The sequence below is a fragment of the Trichosurus vulpecula genome, chromosome 2, assembly GCF_011100635.1.
Source record: "Trichosurus vulpecula isolate mTriVul1 chromosome 2, mTriVul1.pri, whole genome shotgun sequence".
NCBI classification, from domain to species: Eukaryota; Metazoa; Chordata; class Mammalia; order Diprotodontia; family Phalangeridae; genus Trichosurus; species Trichosurus vulpecula.
Window position 1 is genome coordinate 60,186,176 of NC_050574.1, and position 7,469 is coordinate 60,193,644.

Here is a 7,469-nt window from a genome sequence, read left to right on the forward strand (position 1 = left end):
CAAGAAAAAGTAGTTCTGTAGGAAGAGAAGAGAAGTTAGGTGAGGGGGAATGAGTGAATCTTGCTCTCATCAAATTTGACCTGAGGAGAGAATACCATACATACTCATTTGGGTATCTTATCCCACAGGAAAAAAGGAGGAAGAAGATAAAAAAGTGGGGGGGATGATAGAAGGGAGGGCAGATGGGGGTGGAGGTAATCAAAAACAAACACTTTTGAAAGGGGACAGGGCCAAGGGAGAAAATTCAATAAAGGGGGATAGGTTAGGAAGGAGCAAAATATAGTTAGTCTTTCACAACATGAGTATTGTGGAAGGGTTATACATAATGATACACATGTGGCCTATGTTGAATTGCTTGACTTCTTAGGGAGGGTGGGTGGGAAGGGAAGAGGGGAGAGAATTTGGAACTCAAAGTTTTAAAAACAGATGTTCAAAAACAAAAAAAAAAGTTTTTGCATGCAACTAGAAAATAAGATACACAGGCAATGGGGCTTAGAAATTTATCTTGCCCTACAAGAAAGGAAGGGAAAGGGGGATGGGAGGGGAGTGGGGTGACAGAAGGGAGGGCTGACTGGCGAACAGGGCAACCAGAATATACGTCATCTTGGAGTGGAGGGAAGGGTAGAAATGGGGAGAAAATGTGTAATTCAAACTCTTGTGAAAATCAATGCTGAAAACTAAATTTAAAAAAATTTAAATGTAAAAAAAAAAGAAAGAAAGAAAACTGCCCAGATATCTTAGAACTAGAGGTCAAAAAAGAAACTGAAAGAAGGTACACTAGTACTTTCCTGAAAACCCCCAAACAAAAACTCCCAGAAATGTTATAGCTAAAATTCACAACTCCCAGGTCAATGAAAAAATACTGAAAGCAGCCAAAAATAAAGAATTCAAGTACCAGGGAGCCACAGTACAGATCACAAGAGACTTAGCAATCACTGCTATAAAGAAGCACAGAGTTTAGAATGTAATATTCCAGAAGGCAAAGGATCTAGGTTTACAACAAAGAATAACCTACTCAGCAAAACTGAATATAATCCTACAGGGAGGTGGGGTGGGGGGAACAGACCACTTCCAAGCATTCTTGATGAAAAAACTAGAGCCGAGTAGAAAATATGACATTCAAAACCAGAATTTGACAAACAAAAACAGACATCGAGAGAAGTATAAAAAGGTAACCATGAGTGAGAAATCATAAAGAACTAAATTATAAGAATTTAGTAATATCTACATTCTTATATGGGAAGATGATACATGTAGCACCTCAGAACTCTATCATTATCGTGGGTACCTGAGATAGTCTAATTTGACAGAGGGCATAGGAGTGAGTATGCTATGTTTGGATGATCTCAAAAGAAAAATGGAAGGGTGGAGAAAGATACACTGGGAGAAGAGTTAAAGGAGAAGAAGAATGAGAAAAATTATCTCATAGAAATGGAGCACACAAAGAGGAGTTTATATAGCAAAGAGAAGGTAGTGGAGGATGGGAATGGGTGACACATGAATCTCACTTTCATGTGAACTGGTTAAAGGAGGGATAAATACCCATACACACAGTTAAGTATAGAAATACATCTTACCCACCAGGGAAATAGGAGGGAAAGAAAAAAAGAGGAATGAGGGGTGGGGTGGGGATAAGAGGATAGGTCAATTAAGGGAGGCATTACCCAGAATTTAAACAGAATCATAAAGAAGGGGCAGGAAAACAAGAAAAGGAAAAGTGTAAGAAACAAAGATTAGGAAGGAAGCAGAAAATTGGGAAATAATCTTCACAACCAGTATCTCTGATAAAGGCCTCATCTCTAAAATATACAGGGAACTGAGTTAAATTTATAGGAATACATGTCATTCTCCAATTGAGAAATAGTCAAAGGATAAGAACAGAAAGTTTTCAGAGGAAGAAATTAAAGATATCTACAGGCATATGAAAAAATGTTCTAAATCTCTTGATTAGAGAAATGCAAATCAAAACAACTCTTAGGTGCCACATCTCTCCCGTCAAATTAGCTAACATGACAAAACAGGAAAATCATAAATGCTGAAGAAGATATGGGAAAATTGGAACATCGCTCATTGTTGTAGAGTAGTGAACAGATCCAGCCATTCTGGAGAGCAATTTGGAACTATGCTCAAAGGGCAATAAAAATGTACATACCCTTTGACCCAGCAATACGACTTCTAGGGCTATATCCCAAAGAGATCACACAAGTGGGAAATGGACCAGTATGTACAAAAATATTTATAGCAACTCTTTTTGTGTTGGCAAAGAATTGGAAATCAAGGGGATGCCCATCAATTGGGGAATGGCTAAACAATTTGTGGTATATGAATTTAATGGAATACTATTGTGCTACAAGAAATGAGGAGCAGACAGACTTCATTATAACCTGGAAAAACTTACATGATCTGATGCTGAGTGAGGGGAGCAGCACCAGGAGAACATTATACACGATTACAGACACACGGTATCTGTAAAGGACTAACTTTGATAGATTTGGCTCCTCTCATCAATGACATTCAAAGACAGCTCCAAAAGACTCATGATGGAAAAAGCTATGCACATTCAGAGAAAGAATCACAGAGTCTGAACGCAGATTGAGGCAAACTATTTGCTCTCCTTTTTTTCCCCTCTTTTTTGGTTTCGTTTCTTCTTTCTCGTGATTCATTCCATTGGTTATAATTCTTCTTTACAACTGGACTATTATGTAAATAAGATCAATGCAAAGGCATATGTAGAACCTATATCAGATTACATGCCATCTGGTGGGGGGAGGGCCCAGGGGGAGCAGAGGCAGGGAGAGAAAATTCGGAACTCAAAAACTTGTGAAACTGAGTGTTGTAAACTAAAAATTAAAAAAATAATTTAAAAAGAGAAAGGTATAAGAAAATAGGATAGAGGCAAGTACACAGCAACCAAAATTATGAATGTGAAGAGGATGAACTCATCCATAAAATGGAAGAGAATGGCAGAATGGATTAAAAAACCAGAATCCAACAATGTTGTTTACAAGAAACACACTTAAATCAGAAAGATACACACAGAGTTAAAATAGGAGGCTGAAACAAAATCTATTATGCTTTACCTGAAGTAAAAAAAAAAAAAAAGGCAGGGGTACAAATCATGATCTCAGACAAAGCAAAAGCAAAACCAGAAGTAATTAAAAATATAGACATGGAAGTTATATTTCTCTTTAAAAAAGTATCAGAGACAATGAATATCAATGCTAAATATATGTACACCAAATGGCATAGCATCTAAATTCTTAAAGTGACAGTTAAATGAATTATAGGAAGAAATAGACAATAAAACTTGAAGAGTGGGCTACCTCAATTTACCTCTCCCAGGCCTAGATAAATCCAACCAAAAAATAAACAGGAAAGAAGTTAAGGAGATGAATAGGATTTTTGGGAAAGTTAGACATGGTAGACTTCTAGAAAATATTGAATGAGAATAAAAAAGACTATGCCTATTTCTTAGCCATGCATGGCACCTTCACAAAAACTGGCCATATATTTGGGCATAAAAAACTCATCAATACAAAAAAATAAAAATATTAAAAGCATCTTTTACTAACAGTGATGCAATAAAAATTCTATTCAGCAAAGGACTTTTGAAGTAAAGATTAAAAGTTAATTAGACTGAATAATTTAATCCTAAAGAAGGGCTGGGCCAGAGAACAAATTATAGAAACGATCAATTATTTCATTAAAGATAAAGACAACAATAAGATAACATGCCAAAATATGGAAAATTTATATCTGCACATCGATCCTGCACGACTTGTAAACAGATAAGTTAGACTAGAGACAGATGATGGTTGGTTGCTGTGGGTCACATGACAAACAGGAGAGAGTACAGTGACAACATTTACATTTTTTGTGGGCCACCCAAAATCCTTTGGCCCTATTAAAGATAAAGTTAATAGAAGTCACATGTATCCTCTTCCCAGACAGAAATTTAAGCAGCTGAACCTTATTGAGTCCCATATTTACTTTTTCATGCTTCTCTTGAGTCTTGTATTTGAAAGTCAAATTTTTTATTCAGCTCTGACATTTTATCAGGAATGTTTAAAAGTCCTCTATTTCATTAAATATCTATTTTTCCCCTTGAAGAATTATACTCCATTTTGCTGGATAGGTCATTCTTGGTTGTAATTCTAACTTCTTTGTCTTCCAGAATATTATATTCTATTAATGTGGTAGCTAAATTTTGTATGATACCAACTGTGTCTCCACGGTATTTGAATGGTTTCTTTCTGGCTGTTCAAAGAAGGTCTGGAATTTGGCTATACTATTCCTGGGAGTTTTCATTTGGAGATCTCTTTCATGTGGTGATTGGTGGATTCTTTCCATTTCTGTTTTACCCTCTGGTTCTACAATATTGGGGAAGTTTTCCTTAATAATGTCTTGAAATATGATTTCTAGGCTCTTTCTTTGATCATGGCTTTCAGATAGTCCAATAATTCATAAATTATCTCATCTATTTTCCAGGTCAGTTGTTTTTCCAATGAGATATTTTCTTCCATTTTTTTTCCTACTCTTTTGCCTGTATTTTATACTTTCTTGATGTCTCATGGATTCATTAGCTTCCATTTGCCCAATTCTAATTTTTAAGGAATAATTTTCTTTAGTGAGCTTTTGCACCTCTTTTTCTGTTTGGCCAATTCTATTTTTAAGGTATTATTTTTTTCGTTATTTTTTGTGCCTTTAATTGTCTTTTCATATTGTTTTCTTGACTCTCACTTCTTTACCTAATTTTCCCTCTACCGCTCTTGATTTTTAAAATCATTTTTTAGCTCTTCAAGGAATTGTTGTTGGGTTTGTATCCAATTCACATTTTTCTTTGAGGCTTTGCCTGTAGCTGTTATGATGTCATTCTAAGTTTGTGTCATCTTCCCTGTTATCATAGTAGGTTTTTATAGTCAGGGTTTTATTTTGTTTTTTCTTAATTGTCTGCTCATTTTTTTCATTCTATTTCTTGAGTTTGAACTTTATGTTAAAGCTGTGTTTTGTTGAGGAGGGGAAGGCGGAAGAGACTGTTCCAAGCTTCAGGATAGTTTGCCTACTGTTTTCAGAGCTAATTCTGGGGGCTCGGAAGTTTTCAGTGCTTCCAAGGTGGTGTGATCCTGGGGAGAGATGTGGTCACTGCTCTCCTGGCCTGCACTCTGGTCCCTACCCAAGAAGAGCCCCTGATCCCTTGGGATTGTAGCTGATATTACTCCTCGGGGTCCCTACTCCCTTTGGACCAAAAGTGTTCCTCTCCACCCTTGAACTGTGACCCAGAAGTGGATATAGGCAAAGGAGTTTCCAAGCAGAGTACAATCCTGCATCCAGTACTAGCACAGGAGAACCCTGTAATCTCTTTCTGACCAGTTGGCAGATGCCCTTGCCATCCCTGTCTTGAGAGTTCCTGAAGCTGCTGCTGCTGCTTCTGTCACACCACCTAGTCCCACCACTAATGTTTCATCCACCTGGGCTCTGGGCCAGCCTCTACCCTCATGCCATAGGTCTCTCTATCTAACCTCTTAAGTTTTTTTGGGCTGGAAGAATGTCATACCCTGACCTTTCATTGTCTCTGCCACTCCAGAATTCAATTTGAGACATTATTTTAAAGTTGTTTGGAGGGAAATGTTGGGAGAATTCAGCTGAATGCTTCCTCTACTCTACCCTTAGCTAGTCAAATTGACAAGAAAATTCATGCCACAATTCCTTCTATCATTGGGTAAAAAAGGGAAAAGGCTATCTGAGTTTGTAACTCTAGTGGACAGTCAAATACAAAGACAGATAAAAAGGAGCACAATAAAATCTGAGAAAGCAGATGTAATTAGACTGGAACCAAAAATTCAGGGGTATGGCAAACCACCAAGACCTGGAGGCACACAGAGTTGGTTTTGATTATGAACAGAAGCTGCCAAATTTGTATCTCTTCCCAAAAATAATAAACTTATCTGAATATGATTTCCAAGCAGCAAAAAATGATCCGACTTGGGAAATCTCAATTCAGTGCAGCTAGCAGTTGAATTCAGTTAATGCCAAAAGTGACTCAAAATTTGTAAAAAAAAAAAAAATTAACTATAGTGTTCATTAAATACTTAAAAGATTTGAATTCTCAAACTGTAACAAGCAAATCATGCTAACATAAGTGCTTTTAGTTTTCCGTCTGGAATAGAATGTCCTTTCAAGTGTATCAGACAAGCAATCACCTCTGCTTTCTCTAACTCTAGGAGAAGATACAGAGGGGTGCTGGCACCAGCTCCAAATGGTTCACAAAAGCCAATTTTCAATTTTCAGTGTGAACATTCACACCTTGAAAACTGTTACAAATCAGAGCTTGATTTACTGTTTTGTGGTTTTTCTAGACTTAAGAAAGTGTTGGAGAAAATGTTAATAATTCTAATTAAACTTGGGTTTTTGTGTACTTTTTCCCCTTCCCAGAAAGCTGGTTGTAAAATATTTACCAGCACAACTCTAGCAAAAATCTACAGAAAACCTGATGAGAGATGGAACAATCCACTGGACAATTGCCCTTGGAGTGGCCCAGGGTCAAGGGACCAGAAACTATGATCCATCTTATACAAAATTACCGTCTGAACAGCACAAATGAAGAAGTAGCAGAAATATCATTTCTCACAATAGAGGCTGGATGGAGATAGGACTGAGTGAGGAGTGTACCAGAAAGAGAACTGCAAAGCGGGTATTTGAGGCTGAATTCCCAATAACCAGTTTTAAAATAAATACGGGGCCAGGGAGGGCAACTATCCTGGACCCTGGAGAAAGTAAGAGTTACTTTAACATGTGTTAAAACAATAGTTTGATGCAGGATCCTCAGCTCCTTAAAGGAAGGGACTGTCTTGTGTATTTCTTTGTATCATCGGGGCTTGGCACAGAGCCTCGCATGTAGTAGGTGTCTAATAAATGTTTAGTGGCTGATAGGAACACCACCATCGGGATGCAAGCAAATAAACAAAAGCCTTTTCTGTTATAACGGTGGAGGAGCCGGGGTAAGTGTATCATACTGAAAAGAGAATAATGACTTAGCTCGGAAAAAGCTGCTGTTCAAAGTATCATTGTTGAGAAAAATAAGTAATTGCAAGAGCTCCGGCTGGGTGGTGCAGTGCTGGGGCCTGGAGTCGGGGAGACCTGAGTTCAAATTCAGCTAGCTTTGTGAACCTGGGCAAGTCACTTACCCCCTTTGCCTCAGTTTCCTCATCTGTAAAACAAGCCGGAGAAGGAAATGACAAACCCGCTCCAGTGTTTCCGCCAAGAAAATCCCAAATGGGGTCATGGAAAGTCCAACACGATTAATAAATGACTGAACATTGGCTACGTCCTCGGCAGCACAAGGCCCCGCCCCGCCCAGGATGATCCTCCTCCTCCTCCGCGCCCTCCCGCCGTCCTACCCTCTGCCCCGCCCCCGGACCCGCCCCGCCCCTGGCCCCGCCTCCTCCCAGGCCCCGCCCCGGCGGCCGGCA